The sequence below is a fragment of the Heterodontus francisci genome, chromosome 10 (assembly GCF_036365525.1).
Source record: "Heterodontus francisci isolate sHetFra1 chromosome 10, sHetFra1.hap1, whole genome shotgun sequence".
Lineage (NCBI taxonomy): Eukaryota > Metazoa > Chordata > Chondrichthyes > Heterodontiformes > Heterodontidae > Heterodontus > Heterodontus francisci.
In genome coordinates, this window is record NC_090380.1 from 20,066,799 (window position 1) to 20,082,326 (window position 15,528).

The following is a 15,528-nucleotide window of genomic DNA, read 5'->3' on the forward strand; positions in this document are numbered from 1 at the left end:
TGTGAGTGTAAAGAGGGAATGTGTGTGTTATTCAGTGTGTGTGAAAAAGGAATGTGTGTGTTACTCAATGTGGGTGAAGAGGGAATGTGTGTGTTACTCAGTATGTGTGAAGAGAGAATGTGTGTGTTACTCAGTGTGTGTGAGGATGGAATGTGTGTTACTCAGTGCGTGTGAAGAGTGAATGTGTGTGTTACTCAATGTGTGTTAACAGGGAATGTGTGTGTTTCTCAGTGTGTCTGAAGTGGGAATGTGTGTGTTCCTCAGTGTGTGTGAGGAGGGAACGTGTGTGTTAACCAGTGGGTGTGAAGAGGGAATTTGTGTGTTACTCAGTGTGTGTGAGGAGGGAACGTGTGTGTTAACCAGTGGGTGTGAAGAGGGAATGTGTGCGTTACTCAGTGTGTGTGAGGAGGGAATGTGTGTGTTACTCAGTGGGTGTCAAGAAGGAAGGTGTGTGTGTTACTCAATCTGTGTGAGGAGGGAACGTGTGTGTTACTCAGTGGGAGTGAAGAGAGAATGTGTGTGTTACTCAATGTGTGTGAAGAGGGAATGTGTGTGTTACTGAGTGTGTGTGAAGAGGGAATATGTGTGTTACTCAATGTGTGTGAGGAGTGAATGTGTGTGTTACTCAGTGCGTGTGAATAGGGAATGTGTGTGTTACTCAATGTGTGTGAACAGGGAATGTGTGTGTTTCTCAGTGTGTGTGAGGAGGGAATGTGTATGTTACTTAGTGTGTGTGAGGAGGGACTGTGTGTGTTACTCAATGTGAGTGAAGAGGGAATGTGTGTGTTACTCAATGAGTGTGAAGAGGGAATGTATGAATTACTCAATGTGTGTGAAGAGGGAATGTGTGTGTTACTCAATGTGTGTGAAGAGGGAATGTGTGTGTTACTCAATGAGTGTGAAGAGGGAATGTGTGAATTACTCAATGTGTTTGAAGAGGGAATGTGTGTGTTACTCAATGTGTGTGAAGAGGGAATGTGTGTGATACTTAATGTGTGTGAGGAGGGAATGTGTGTGTTACTCAATGTGAGTGAAGAGGGAATGTGTGTGTTACTCAATGTGTGTGAAGAGGGAATGTGTGTGTTACTTAATGTGTGTGAGGAGGGAATGTGTGTGTTACTCTGTGAGTGTGAAGAGGGAATGTGTGTGTTATTCAGTGTGTGTGAAAAAGGAATGTGTGCGTTACTCAATGTGGGTGAAGAGGGAATGTGTGTGTTACTCAGTGTGTGTGAAGAGAGAATGTATGTGTTTTTCAGTGTGTGTGAGGAGGGAATGTGTGTGTTACTCAGTGTGTGTGAGGAGGGAATGTGTGTTACTCAGTGCGTGTGAAGAGGGAATGTGTGTGTTACTCAATGTGTGTGAACAGGGAATGTATGTGTTTTTCAGTGTGTGTGAGGAGGGAATGTGTGTGTTACTCAGTGTGTGAGAGGAGGGAATGTGTGTGTTAGCCAGTGGGTGTGCAGAGGGAATGTGTGTGTTACTCAGTGTGTGTGAAGAGGGGATGTGTGCGTTACTCAGTGTATGTGAAGAGGAAAGTGTGTGTTACTCATTGTGTGTGAAGAGGGAATGTATGTGTTTGTCAGTGTGTGTGAAGAGGGAATGTGAGTGTTAATTTGTGTACGTGAGGAGGGAATGTGTGTGTTACGCAGGGTGTGTGAAGAGGGAATGAGTGTGTTACTCAGTGTGTGTGAAGAGGGAATGTGTGTGTTTCTCACTGGGTGTGAAGAGGGAATGTGTGTGTTACTTAGTATGTGTGAGGAGGGAATGTGTGTGTTACTCTGTGAGTGTGAAGAGGGAATGTGTGTGTTATTCAGTGTGTGTGAAAAAGGAATGTGTGTGTTACTCAATGTGGGTGAAGAGGGAATGTGTGTGTTACTCAGTATGTGTGAAGAGAGAATGTGTGTGTTACTCAGTTTGTGTGAGGAGGGAATGTGTGTTACTCAGTGCGTGTGAAGAGTGAATGTGTGTGTTACTCAATGTGTGTTAACAGGGAATGTGTGTGTTTCTCAGTGTGTGTGAGGAGGGAATGTGTGTGTTACTTAGTGTGTGTGAGGAGGGAATGTGTGTGTTTCTCAGTGTGTGTGAAGAGGGAGTGTCTGTGTTACTTAGTGTGTCTGAAGTGGGAATGTGTGTGTTCCTCAGCGTGTGTGAGGAGGGAACGTGTGTGTTAACCAGTGGGTGTGAAGAGGGAATTTGTGTGTTACTCAGTGTGTGGGAGGAGGGAACGTGTGTGTTAACCAGTGGGTGTGAAGAGGGAATGTGTGTGTTACTCAGTGTGTGTGAGGAGGGAATGTGTGTGTTACTCAGTGGGTGTCAAGAACGAAGGTGTGTGTGTTACTCAATCTGTGTGAGGAGGGAACGTGTGTGTTACTCAGTGGGAGTGAAGAGAGAATGTGTGTGTTACTCAATGTGTGTGAAGAGGGAATGTGTGTGTTACTGAGTGTGTGTGAAGAGGGAATATGTGTGTTACTCAATGTGTGTGAGGAGTGAATGTGTGTGTTACTCAGTGTGTATGAAGAGGGAATGTGTGTGTTCCTCAGTGTGTGTGAGGAGGGAATGTGTGTGTTACTCAATGTGTGTGAAGAGGGGATGTGTGTGTTAGCCAGTGGGTGTGAAGAGGGAATGTGTGTGTTACTCAGTGTGTGTGAAGAGGGGATGTGTGCGTTACTCAGTGTATGTGAAGAGGGAATGTGTGTGTTACTCAATGAGTGTGAAGAGGGAATGTGTGAACTCCTCAATGTGTGTGAAGAGGGAATGTGTGTGTTACTCACTGTGTGTGAAGAAGGAATGTGTGTGTTACTCAATGTGTGTGTGGAGGGAATGTGTGTGTTACTCAGTGGGTGTGAAGAGGGAGTGTCTGTGTTACTTAGGGTGTCTGAAGTGGGAATGTGTGTGTTTCTCAGTGAGTGTGAAGAGGGAATGTTTGTGTTACTCAATGTTTGTGAGGAGGGAATGTGTGTGTTACTCAGTGTGTATGAAGAGGGGATTTGTGTGTAAGTCAGCGGGTGTGAAGAGGGAGGGTGTATGTTGCTCAGTGGGTGTGAAGAGGGAATGTGTGTGTTACTCAATGTGTGTGAAGAGGGAATGTGTGTGTTACTGAGTGTGTGTGAAGAGGGAATATGTGTGTTACTCAATGTGTGTGAGGAGTGAATGTGTGTGTTACTCAGTGCGTGTGAATAGGGAATGTGTGTGTTACTCAATGTGTGTGAACAGGGAATGTGTGTGTTTCTCAGTGTGTGTGAGGAGGGAATGTGTATGTTACTTAGTGTGTGTGAGGAGGGACTGTGTGTGTTACTCAATGTGAGTGAAGAGGGAATGTGTGTGTTACTCAATGTGTGTGAAGAGGGAATGTATGAATTACTCAATGTGTGTGAAGAGGGAATGTGTGTGTTACTCAATGTGTGTGAAGAGGGAATGTGTGTGTTACTCAATGAGTGTGAAGAGGGAATGTGTGAATTACTCAATGTGTTTGAAGAGGGAATGTGTGTGTTACTCAATGTGTGTGAAGAGGGAATGTGTGTGATACTTAATGTGTGTGAGGAGGGAATGTGTGTGTTACTCAATGTGAGTGAAGAGGGAATGTGTGTGTTACTCAATGTGTGTGAAGAGGGAATGTGTGTGTTACTTAATGTGTGTGAGGAGGGAATGTGTTTGTTACTCTGTGAGTGTGAAGAGGGAATGTGTGTGTTATTCAGTGTGTGTGAAAAAGGAATGTGTGCGTTACTCAATGTGGGTGAAGAGGGAATGTGTGTGTTACTCAGTGTGTGTGAAGAGAGAATGTATGTGTTTTTCAGTGTGTGTGAGGAGGGAATGTGTGTGTTACTCAGTGTGTGTGAGGAGGGAATGTGTGTTACTCAGTGCGTGTGAAGAGGGAATGTGTGTGTTACTCAATGTGTGTGAACAGGGAATGTATGTGTTTTTCAGTGTGTGTGAGGAGGGAATGTGTGTGTTACTCAGTGTGTGAGAGGAGGGAATGTGTGTGTTAGCCAGTGGGTGTGCAGAGGGAATGTGTGTGTTACTCAGTGTGTGTGAAGAGGGGATGTGTGCGTTACTCAGTGTATGTGAAGAGGAAAGTGTGTGTTACTCATTGTGTGTGAAGAGGGAATGTATGTGTTTGTCAGTGTGTGTGAAGAGGGAATGTGAGTGTTAATTTGTGTACGTGAGGAGGGAATGTGTGTGTTATGCAGGGTGTGTGAAGAGGGAATGAGTGTGTTACTCAGTGTGTGTGAAGAGGGAATGTGTGTGTTTCTCACTGGGTGTGAAGAGGGAATGTGTGTGTTACTTAGTATGTGTGAGGAGGGAATGTGTGTGTTACTCTGTGAGTGTGAAGAGGGAATGTGTGTGTTATTCAGTGTGTGTGAAAAAGGAATGTGTGTGTTACTCAATGTGGGTGAAGAGGGAATGTGTGTGTTACTCAGTATGTGTGAAGAGAGAATGTGTGTGTTACTCAGTGTGTGTGAGGAGGGAATGTGTGTTACTCAGTGCGTGTGAAGAGTGAATGTGTGTGTTACTCAATGTGTGTTAACAGGGAATGTGTGTGTTTCTCAGTGTGTGTGAGGAGGGAATGTGTGTGTTACTTAGTGTGTGTGAGGAGGGAATGTGTGTGTTTCTCAGTGTGTGTGAAGAGGGAGTGTCTGTGTTACTTAGTGTGTCTGAAGTGGGAATGTGTGTGTTCCTCAGCGTGTGTGAGGAGGGAACGTGTGTGTTAACCAGTGGGTGTGAAGAGGGAATTTGTGTGTTACTCAGTGTGTGGGAGGAGGGAACGTGTGTGTTAACCAGTGGGAGTGAAGAGAGAATGTGTGTGTTACTCAATGTGTGTGAAGAGGGAATGTGTGTGTTACTCAGTGGGTGTCAAGAAGGAAGGTGTGTGTGTTACTCAATCTGTGTGAGGAGGGAACGTGTGTGTTACTCAGTGGGAGTGAAGAGAGAATGTGTGTGTTACTCAATGTGTGTGAAGAGGGAATGTGTGTGTTACTGAGTGTGTGTGAAGAGGGAATATGTGTGTTACTCAATGTGTGTGAGGAGTGAATGTGTGTGTTACTCAGTGTGTATGAAGAGGGAATGTGTGTGTTCCTCAGTGTGTGTGAGGAGGGAATGTGTGTGTTACTCAATGTGTGTGAAGAGGGGATGTGTGTGTTAGCCAGTGGGTGTGAAGAGGGAATGTGTGTGTTACTCAGTGTGTGTGAAGAGGGGATGTGTGCGTTACTCAGTGTATGTGAAGAGGGAATGTGTGTGTTACTCAATGAGTGTGAAGAGGGAATGTGTGAACTCCTCAATGTGTGTGAAGAGGGAATGTGTGTGTTACTCACTGTGTGTGAAGAAGGAATGTGTGTGTTACTCAATGTGTGTGTGGAGGGAATGTGTGTGTTACTCAGTGGGTGTGAAGAGGGAGTGTCTGTGTTACTTAGGGTGTCTGAAGTGGGAATGTGTGTGTTTCTCAGTGAGTGTGAAGAGGGAATGTTTGTGTTACTCTATGTTTGTGAGGAGGGAATGTGTGTGTTACTCAGTGTGTATGAAGAGGGGATTTGTGTGTAAGTCAGCGGGTGTGAAGAGGGAGGGTGTATGTTGCTCAGTGGGTGTGAAGAGGGAATGTGTGTGTTATTCAGTGCGTGTGAAGAGGGAATGTGTGTGTTACTCAATGTGTGTGAACAGGGAATGTGTGTGTTTCTCAGTGTGTGTGAGGAGGGAATGTGTGTGTTACTTAGTGTCTGTGAGGAGGGAATGTGTGTGTTTCTCAGTGTGTGTGAAGAGGGAGTGTCTGTGTTACTTAGTGTGTCTGAAGTGGGAATGTGTGTGTTACCCAGTGTGTGTGAAGAGGGAATGTGTGTGTTACTCAGTGTGTTTGAAGAGGGAATGTGTTAGTGTGTGTGAAGAGGGAATGTGTGTGTTACCCAGTGTGTGTGAAGAAGGAATGTGTGTGTTACTCAGTGTATGTGAAGAGGGAATGTGTGTGTTACTCAGTGTATGTAAAGAGAGAATGTGTGTGTTACTCAGTGTATGTAAAGAGAGAATGTGTGTGTTACTCAGTGTATGTGAAGAAGGAATGTGTGTGTTACTCAGTGTATGTGAAGAGGGAATGTGTGTGTTACTCAGTGTGTGTGAAGAGAGAATGTGTGTGTTACTCAGTGTGTGTGAGGTGAGAGTGTGTGTTGATCATTCGATGTGAATTTTGAGTGAGCTAATGGGCTGCCTTTTTAAGTCTCTGCCACCGAATTTCGCGGTGAACTTAAGAAGATGCCACATGGTTGTAGAGGGACCATGTCATGGAGCTACCACGATTTCATACGCAGCAGCTCATATGCATGGCCGCAGCACCTGCCCACCCACGATACCGTGGAGGGTGGGCGAACTCTCACTGGCAGCAGCGTCTGGCGCCGAATGGCAGGCACCAGTGCCATTTTTAAAGGGCTGAAAGCCATCAAGGTACATTTCAAATTTAACGGGCCAGTTAAATTAAAGTTTGCAGATATTAATAACATGACCTTTCAATGCACTCTTCCACCTTCCACCTGCCCCCCCCCCCCCCCCCCACCCACCCCGCACCAATGGCGTTTCAAAAAATTCCTGCTATTTTCACTCCCGGAATATATGCATTGCGAATTTGACCTTTCCGCACCCCCCCCCGCCAAAGTTCGTCACCTTTGTCCTTTGCAGCCTCCCATCGCGCCCCCCCCCCCAACCAATCTGCATCGTTGTAACCCAGCTTCCCACCCCGCAGAGAAATCAATTCCTGCCCCCTCCCCACAGGTGTTGCACCACGTTTCCCCGAACGGGGATTCAAATGCACGGCATTGTTGGCCATCCGAATGAAGTTTGGTGCAGTGATTGAGGAGACAACCGGAACCTCATTCAATCAAGTATGTAAATTAGTTTACATATTGAAATGGGGGTCGCGTCGCCAAGCAGCGGGCTGGCCGCCACGAGTCTTCGCCACTGACCCCGAGATCGATATGAGACCTGCCGCCATCGGTTTTGTTGGCAGGTTTTCCACCATCCTGACTTTCATTACCGTTCCCGATGGTGGAGGGACTTCAAATGGATGTGAGTTGGATTGTCTCAGTTACTGAGAGGGTGTGAAGTTAAAGGCTCTATCTTAATGAGTGAGTGTGAGGTGGGAGTATCTGTGATTTGACACTCTAGCACCCGTTGTTTGGATGCCATGGGTGCCGTTTTCGTAGCAAAGTGGCATGCACAGCATGCATGAACACTTCTGTTGTGGTCCAAACCGGAGACCATCTTGGGTATGAATTATCACGGGTGCAGTGACTGTGCCCGAGGTATGCAGAGTGGGCCGTTCATAACACTGACCTCAAACAGCTCTGCCATTTTAGAGTTCATATTTTTGGAGCAGACATTCAACAGCAGGCAGGATTCTCCCCAACACCAGCAGCACTATTTAAAGGAATCATCAACTACTTTCAGGTTAGTTGCTGATTGATTTCTACTGGCTGTTACTGAATTTGTAGAAGTTTTTGGTGGTTTCTATCATTATTTAAAGTTACTGACATTTCAGGGAATGTTGCGGCAGGTGCTGAAGAAGTTTGTCCTAACTTCAAGGATGTTGCACCACTTACTGCCATACATGGGCAGAGCGGTTTGCATCTGCCTTGGATGACAGCATGGCCAGAAGAATGACCAGAGGTGACACAGAGCAGGACAAGCTGCTGGAAGAGAGAGGAGGAGGAGGAGAAGGGCTCTTTGCAGGAGGCCATATCTACCCCAGGTGTCCTACCTCAGCAAGAAACAATGTGTTGGAGAACTCCACTTCACTTAGGAGGTCCTCACTGAAATTTGCCATCTGCTGCAGCCACAACTACAATATCAGAGCGGGGCAAGGACGGCATTGCCAGCGGCTGTGAAGGTGTCCGTGGCCATGAACCTTTATGTACCATATTCCTTCCAGGCTGGAGCCAATGATATTTGCAACATCACCCAGTTCACTGTCCATTATTGCATAAGGGAGGTTACTGAGGCTCACTATGCAAAGAGAACTGAATACAAGCAGGTGGAGGGAGCATGCGGCTTCATGAAGATTGCAGCCTTCCCATGATACTGGGCACCATTGACAGCACACACTTTGCTTTGTGGATGCCCCATGTGAACTCTGAGATGTATTACAATGGGTAGGGTTTCCACTTCATCAACTGTCCAGCTATGCAGCATATCATACAGGTAAATGCCCAGTATCCTGGCAGCAGTCATGATGCCTTCATTCTGTGGCAGTCCACTATACCAGCTTCATTTGAGCCACCATGGCACACCAGAGGGTGGCTACTGTGCAAAAAGGGCTATCTGCAGACAACATGGCTCATGACTCCAATGCAAAACCCATTGTTACGGCCAGGTGAAAAGAGGTCTAGGGGTTCCCTCTCAGTCTTTGCCTGGTTTAACCATAACAGGGTTTAATTTTAGAAACACTGTTTTTAGCTCCCCCTCAGTGAATCCTTGTTCACTGCTCCAATTGTAAGGCAAAGAAATCAGACAGGTTTCCTTAGATTTAAACAAGAAAGTTGGAAGTTTATTAATCTTAAACTATAATCTGGTTAACGACTACAAATATGCGACGCGACCACACTAGCATTGATACGCGATAAACACACGCAGATAGAGATAGAAAAAGCAGAAAGAATAAAGCGGAAAGTTATTTACTGTCCTTTGAGTTCGATGTGGAGTCTTTGGCTGCCGGTGTATCTTGCTGTTCGTTGGGGCCAAGTTCATGCTTCAGCTTGTTTCGATATAGGAATCTTTTCTCTCTTGAGGTTTACGTGTCTTCCATGGGTCTGGTGGCTTGGGAGAAAGCGAGGGAGAGACAGCCTGGAGAGAGGCTTCCTTGTTCCAGTTTCAGTTGCAAACTGCCTTCTGGTCCTTTCTGTGTTGCACAATTTCAAAACCCAAGTTGGCCAGCAGGTCAGTCATGTGACTAACTGGCTTAACCACACCCGTGTTTGTGGATTGTATGACCTTAGTGGTCCCTGGAATGCATTTCCTTGCACCTTCAGTGTCTGGTGATCAAAATCCATTTGAGTTAACTGGATCAGGGAATAGTCCTTTGTCTCCACAAGCAGCGTCTCTCAGTATGCAAATGTCCTCAAGTCAAAGGTCTGGTGATCTCTTTAACATGTCTTTTCTTCCCTCCAGCAACAGTTTAAAATTAATGTTCATATGACGAAATTAATATGCCTCATTCTTGGCAGGTGGGGGTCTACATGACACCTCCACACCCAGCGGAATGAAATGCGATTTTTTTTTAAAAAAAGCATTTCATTACAAGGGACTAGAGAGAAGGTAAGGACAGGATAACACACATGCATCTATCTCATTCATTCAGAAACCCTAACTATTGTTACAGCCAGTCTTTACTTGGTAGCAGTGCTGCCTTAAATGGCCCTTTTTTGCATCCCAATAAACATGTGGTTTTTGGGGACGTTTTTCACTTTACACATTTCCATGACTGCCTATGGCCTCTTTGTTCTTGTTGAGGTCTGCAGGGGGAGGGTTAGATTTAATTAACCCTAGGTTGGAGTTCTGCTCAAGGGCGGCGACAGTGGGCAGTTCCACTCTGAACTCTCTTTTAGTGCTTTGGTGAGTCATGCAAGGGCTTTTCACTTTAGATGATGGCTGGTTCCCTTTTCTCCTGGATAAGGGGAGAATTCTTTGCTAATCTCCCCTTTGTCCTCTAGGACACTCCTGCTTGCTGATATTTGTCCAGATTCTTCTGCACGCCCCTATGGCACTTCGACTAGGTGATGCATCACCTTAACGGTTTCTCTGACCTCTTGAGGACTTTCTGTGTCTCTGCATGTTCCAGTAAATGCTGTTAGCCACTCTGGTGGGGTGCTTCTAGTGTCTGCATTTACATAGAAGGATGTGGGGTCTAACCTTTCAAATATTGTGGGGTTGGCTGACTGGACAGTAAGGGTTTTCATCCGGGTTTCCTCCTGGACTTCCTTTGACCTGCCCTCTGGGTCCCTTTTTCCCCTTTCTTTTCTAACTTTTTGCCAGCCTGTGCCTGCTTGTTCCCTTTTGTTCTCGGCGGGGGTCCCTTACAGTTCACCTGACCTCTGCTGGAGGGTCCTCCTAATACCGATACAGGATTTAGGGGTGCAGATTTCACTCTTGGTTGGGGTTTCCCCTCAACCAGGCACATGTGGCAACTCCTACAGTACTCCACCACATCTTTATGGAACTTTGGCCAATCAAACTGCTGACTTATGCAGGTTTTGGTTTTTCGTATACCGACATGTACAGCCACTGCAATCTCTTGGGCCATCCTTAATATTTCTCTCTGCGGCAGCACTAACTGATGAACCACTCTCCACTCCTTGCCCTCAGGTCTGTGAGGAGAACTCCATTTCCTCATCAGTGCCTCATTCTTTATATAGTCGCAATCAGGAACTCCCTCTGCTTCAATTTCCAACTGGGCAGCCTGTGCCATCTCTCGCAGTACTGGGTCAGCTCGCTGAGCCTCAGCTAGGGAAGATCCATTTAACTCATTCCCTGGGTCTCCGAACTTTCCAAAGAAAGTCTCGGATAGGCAGACCTCATGGTCATCTGCCTGCAGTACCAATGCAGTCTCCTCTGGGGAAGCTGGTTTGATCATGGCCTGTTCCACTACAGATTCAGGGAAGCTGCAGGGGACTGTCTCCTGCCACTGCCCTGTCTCTCTGACCTCCTGCAGTCTTTCTTTCACTACTGGGGAAGCTAGCACCTTCACCCATGCCAGATCATTACCTAGGAGCAGGTCAACCCCATACACAGGCAAACTAGGGACAATCCCTACAGTCACCGGTACCGAAACTAGGTCGCACTCCAAGTGCACCCGATGTAAAGGTACAGGCATACACTGCCCTCCAATACCATTCACCACCATTTTGGTGTTCACTGCACTCTCTGGGGGAAAAATCAGGCCTTTTCCCAGTAAAAGGGATCTAGTGGCCCCTGTGTCCCTGAGAATCACTATGGGCTTGCTGGCCCCACTTGATGGGTATGGGGTTACTCTCCCTTCAAACACAAAACCCTGGTAACCTTCAGGAATCCTATTAACTTTTCCTGCACTTTCAGCTGTAAGCTTCCTGGGTCTCACTCTTACTGCAGTTAAAGACACAGCTTGTTCTGCTGTGCTTTCCATCAGGCTCACTTCTTCACTGAGCGGGTGTGTCCTGATTATCCCTACAGGTTTTCCCTTTAGTTTCCAGCAGTCAGCTCTTAAATGCCCTGCTTTATTACAATGGAAGCACACAGGTCTCTGGGTCTCACTCCTGCTTACAGCACCTTTCTTTTTGGCTGGAGGATGGCCCTCTTTGTCTCCTGTTTTTCTTTCCCCTCCCAGGACTGCTTGCAATTCTATCACCTTCCCACCCTTTGCCCTTTTTGGATTTGTGGGGGTGATTAGGAAAGGTTTTCCCCTGGGAAACTGACTTATATATGAGAGCAAACTCATCGGCCAGGACTGCTGCCTTCTGGGCTTTATGAACCTTTGGTTCCTCTACATGTGTCTTTATGGAGAGTGGGAGAGAGTTTTTAAATTCCTTGAACAAAATTACTTCTCTGAGATTTTCATAGCTGAGCCCCCAGCCAGTGGTCAAAAGCCAGCTGCTTATTTCTCTCAAACTCCTGGTAAGTTTGATTAGCTTGCCTCTTGAGGGTTCTAAACATGTGGCGATAGGCATCCGGTACTAACTCATATGCCCCGAGGATAGAATTTTTTGGCAGTCCATAATTTGATGAATTCTCATCTGGCAACATGGAATAAACCACATGGGCTTTTCCTACTAATTTGCTCTGTAACAGCAGTGTCCAAACCTCAGCTGGCCACTTTAACTGCCTTGCCAGTTTTTCAAAGACACAAAAAATGCTTCCATGTCTCCCTCCTTGAATTTTGGGATCAGTTGGGAGAGTTTTGACAATTCTGTACCCAGCCCTGAATTATGCTCCTCCATTTTGGCCATGCTTTCACTGGGGTTACTCTGTCACCCACTAGTTAACTGAAGCCGCCTTAGCTCTCTCTCTTCGCATTCTTTCTGGAAGGTTCTTTCTCTTTCTCTCTCCTCTGTCTCTTTGTCATCACATTCCTTCTGGAAGGCTCTTTCTCTCTCTCCTATCTCTCTTTCTTTCTCTCTTTCCTCAATTTCAAGTTTCTTCCGGTTCAATTGCATCTTTGCTAACAATACCCTGTCGGTTTCTGCTTCTACCCCTGTTTCTGCTTTTTCATATTCAAGGGGAAAATGGTGGGCCACTAGTCTGAGGAGTTAAGAATTTCTAGCCTTGCCATGTACAGTGATCCCGCACTGCTCCATCATTTTCCTCAACTCCTCCATAGACAGTACTTTTAACTTATCCCAAGTTACTTCACCCTGGCTCGGAGAGCTACTAGCTTCAGTTACAGACATGTTAGTATTCAATCCCACCCAACCACAAGAAAATCTGTATTGAAATCTTTTCTCTTTTTGTTTGGGATCAATTTGACTTCCCACTTCTAATTTCTCATTTGTCTGTGGGTCAAATCCAGGACGCTGGCCCCCAAATTTCTGTTACGACCAGGTGAGAAGGGGTCTAGGGGTTCCCACTCAGCCTTTACCTGTTTTAACCGTAACAGGGTTTAATTTTAGAAACACCGTGTGTTTAGCTCCCCCTCAGTGAGTCCTTGTTCACTGCTTCAATTGTAAGGCAAATAAATCAAACAGGTTTCCTTAGATTTTAAACAAGAAAGGTGGAAGTTTATTAATCTTAAACTCTAATCCAGTTAACGACTACGAATATGTGGCGTGACCACACTAGCATGCATATGCGATAAACACACGCAGATAGAGACAGAAAAAGTAGAAGGAATAAAGGGGACAAGTTTGAGGCAATATCTGGTAGTTACAGTTCTTTAAGTTCAATGTGGAGTCTTTGGTTGCTGGTAAGTCTTGCAATTTGTTGGGACCCAGTTCACACTTCAACTTGTTCCGATGTAGGAGTCTTTTCTCTCTTGAGGTTTACGTGCCTTCCATGGGTCCGGTGGCTTGGAAGAAAGAGAGAGAAAGACAACCAGGAGAGAGGCTTCCTTGTTCCAGCTTCAGTTGCAAACTGCTTTCTGTTCCTTTCTGTGTTGCACAATTTCAAAACCCAAGTTGACCAGCAGGTCAGTCATGTGACCACTCCCACATTTGTGGATTGTATGATCTTAGAAGTCCCTGGAATGCGCTTCCTTACACCTTCAATGTCTGGTGAACAAAATCCAATTGGGTGAATTGGATAGGAAATAGTCCTTTGTCTCCACAAGCAGCATCTCTTATTATGCAAATATCCTCCAGTCAAAGGTCTGGTGATCTCTTTAACAAGTCGTTTCTTCACTCCAGCAACAGTTTAAAGTTAATGTTCATATGACAAAATTAATATGTCTCATTCTTGGCAGGTGTCTGCATGACACCATGCATATGTGTGAATATAATATGAATACTAATATTAATCAAAGCCATGCTGTCACATGATATATGACAGAGCAGACTATTGTGGTGTTTACACAATGCTTCGCTGCTGGGACCACTCTGCAGGAGCTGTGCAGTACACGGCAGAACACATTTCAAGATTTGTTGTGGTTTACTGCTTGCTGCACAACCTCGCTTTCATGAGGGCAGAACTCTTGTCACTAGCTGTGTGGTGACCAGCTGAGCAGGAGGATAAAGAGAAGGAGGAAGAGGGGGTTGGTGGAGGATTAGGAGCAGGAGGAACAGGAGGAGCAGGGAACACGAATTCTCCATTCACCAACAGTTGCACACCTTACCTTCCTTCTGTCATTGACTATGACAATGTCTGCTTGCAAAAATAAAAACCACCACAAAACAAACAAACCAAGCATATAAATCAAAACATTCAATAGTGCATACAAAAGACAACGATCACTCTAATGTATTCCCTTAGTGCCTGTCTTCTGTGTGCCTTTGCCTGTCCTAGTGCTCCTACCCGGTGGCTGCAGCATGACTGGTGGTACGCTGATGACTTTCACTGGGGGAGACTGCAGATGGCCTTTCAGGATGACTTTGAGTGACTCTGGCCCCAGAAGACCCAGTTTCAAACTGCACCATCTCAGCAAGCGCAGCTGCAGTTTGGACTAGGTGGCTGACAGCAATAGCAAGGGCATTGATGACAGCAGTCTGAACCTGTGTGGTATGAGAGCAGTCTGAGCTTCCACTCCAACATGCAGACTTTGGGTGGCTTCTGTTTGTATTGTAATATTACCTGCCCACTAAGTCTGAGGTTGGAGGTGGGGCGGGGGCATAAAATCGTAGCATACCCTGGTTGACTGGAAGTCCGACTTCATGACGTTGCTTCCAGATTTTACTAGAGACAGGAACCATGGAGGGCGGGCTTCTGACAATGAGGCGGTGGGACACCAATTGAGACATTTAAAAGCCCAATTAACTTCAATTTTATGGACGATTTCAAATTTATCAGTGGCAAGTAGAGATCATGGGGCTTGAGAGCACTGCCAGGTGATATTTAGAGATACAGCACTGAAACAGGCCCTTCGGCCCACTGAGTTTGTGCTAAACCCATTAGCACTAACCCTACAGTAATCCCATATTCCCTATCACCTACCTATACTAGGGGCAATTTATAATGGCCAATTTACCTATCACCTGCAAGTCTTTGGATGTGGGAGGAAACCGGAGCACCCGGAAAAAACCCACGCAGACACGGAGAACTTGCAAACTCCACACAGGCAGTACCCAGAATTGAACCCGGGTCCCTGGAGCTGTGAGGCTGCGGTGCTAACCACTGCGCCACTGTGCCGCCCCAGCGAAGTCATCAGGACAGCAAGCTGCAGTGCCAGGAAGGGTGGTGAGCAAAGGGCAGTGGCAGATGTCAGCAGAAGGGGAAGAAGATGCCAGGAGTGGTGTGGATGTGGCATGGTAACATAAAGACTTGCCCTGAAGAGTGGGCTCAGGGGAACGTTTGGGGGGATGGTTGAATGCAGCTGTAGCAGAGTTTCTCCAGGTAGCAGTGGCAGATCGAACCAAGGCAACAGGAACAGCAAGGAGTGCTTTGTGTATGCAGAAACCAATGCAGGACTGGCTGCCCTTTAAATGTGGTGCCAACACCTGCCATGGTGTCAGCTGACGTCGACCCTGCCACCTCTGTTCCTGCCTCAGTCCCCGTATTGGATGGGCTCTGCACCTCGCAGTCATTAATAGAACAGCCCCCGCGCTGCACACTCTTTAATCGGCCGGCCGCACACGATCTCACGTGCAGCCGGCCACCTGACATGATAATGAAAATGGCGCTTGCTTCTGCCGTGACCCATGCCATCGCTATAAAAGCCATCCCTGCATCATAAATGTATCCACCAAACGTTCTCATGGAGTTGGCCACCACTTCCATGCTGGTAAGGATGGGCTCCAAGCTCTGTGCAAAGCCCTGTGCCAAGTTGGTGCCCAACTCCTCCTTCTTCTTGACATTGTCCTTGGCTTGCTGGAAAGCTAGTACCAGTGCCATAGAACCATAGAAAAGTTACAGCACAGAAGGAGGCTATTCAGCCCATTGTGG